This window comes from Gavialis gangeticus, unplaced genomic scaffold (genome assembly GCF_001723915.1).
Source record: "Gavialis gangeticus isolate Ggan-Ray unplaced genomic scaffold, GavGan_comp1, whole genome shotgun sequence".
Taxonomy (NCBI): Eukaryota; Metazoa; Chordata; order Crocodylia; family Gavialidae; genus Gavialis; species Gavialis gangeticus.
In genome coordinates this window covers 20049953-20051503 of record NW_017729033.1, presented here as the reverse complement: position 1 = coordinate 20051503, position 1551 = coordinate 20049953, and the positions used below count along the sequence as shown (strand labels likewise).

Here is a 1551-nt window from a genome sequence, read left to right as displayed (position 1 = left end):
GATGCAGAGGATCCAGGTTCAGTTCTTGCCTCCTGGGCCTGATCTGCTGCAGGGATTTGTATCCAATTGCTTGGGCAAATGCTTCTGCCAGTACACTATTGACCATACTGGGATGGGTCTATTCCTGTAGAAACTCTTCCACTTTGCTTAAAATACTTACATATTAATTGGAACAGGGCCTAGGACTGAACTCTTGCCACCAGGCTTATCTCTCTATCACTTGGACTCGATAAATTTCACATAGTATAGAAGACCACATGGCCTAATGGATAAGGCATCTGACTTCGGATCAGGAGATTGAGGGTTCGAGTCCCTCTGTGGTTGTTTTTCATTCCTGCCCAGGTTAAGGGGTCGGACCTGATGATCTGTTTAGGTCCCTTCCGACCCTAAGCACTATGAAATGATGAAGAGTTTCAACAGACTGAGACCGTTGCCCCACAATAGCCTCCTGGTATTTGGAAGGGCTGGTTTGGGTTCAGCTTCTTGCTCCAAGTCAGGCAAAGGATGAGGGCTTTGAGCCTGGGTCTCCCATCATATAGGTGGGAGATTGGGCTCTTTGGCGTAAAGGGAACGTAACCTGTTAAAATTCGCTGATGACACCAAAATTGGGGGGAGGTGAGCACGCTAGCAGGGAGTGAGAGATTGCAGAGGGATCTGGATAGGTTACAGGGGTGGGCTAACAGGAACAGGATGCGTTTCAATACGGACAAGTGCAGGGTGCTGCACTTGGGCAGTAGGAACCAGCAGCACACTTACACAATGGGGAACTCCCTACTTGAGAGCACGGAGGCAGAAAGAGATCTTGGAGTCATTATTGACTCCAAGATGAACATGGGCCGACAATGCGAGGTCATGGTTGGCAGGGCTAACCGGACCTTGTCGTGCATCCACAGGTGCATCTCGAGTAGAGCCAAGGAGGTGATCCTCCCCCTCTACGCGACACTGGTCAGGCCACAGCTGGAGTATTGTGTCCAGTTCTGTGCGCCCCATTTCAAGAGGGATGTGGACAACATGGAGAGGGTCCAGAGGAGGGCCACCCGCATGATCCGGGGACAACAGGGCAGACCCTACAGTGAGAGACTGCGGGACCTGAACCTATTCAGCCTCCACAAGAGAAGGCTGAGGGGGGACCTGGTGACCGTCTATAAACTCACTAGGGGGGACCAGAAGGGTTTGGGGGAGACGCTGTTTCCCCTAGCGCCCGCTGGCATAACAAGGAGTAATGGGCACAAGTTGATGGAGAGGAGGTATAGATTGGACATCCGCAAAAACTACTTCACAGTTAGGGCGGCTAGGAGCTGGAACCAACTTCCAAGGGAAGTGGTGCTGGCCCCTACCCTGGGGGTCTTTAAGAAGAGGCTGGATGCCTACCTGGCTGGGCTCATTTGAGTCCCGTTTTTGTTTTGGGGTTTTGTTGTTCTCCCGCCCTGGCGGGGGGTCGGGCTAGAAGATCTACTAGGTCCCTTCCGACCCTAAATCTATGAAACTATGAAACTATGGAACAAGCATGATAGTACCTCCTCCTTCCCCCTTAAGGACTCTGATAGCACA

At 51.8% G+C, this 1551-nt stretch overlaps 1 non-coding gene across 1 annotated transcript; it reads left to right on the top strand.

The window, feature by feature from the left end:
- The first annotated feature begins 251 nt into the window (after positions 1 to 251).
- On the top strand, positions 252 to 324 carry TRNAR-UCG. The gene has a single exon. It is a non-coding gene; the product is annotated as a tRNA-Arg (tRNA).
- Positions 325 to 1551: the final 1227 nt, after the last annotated feature.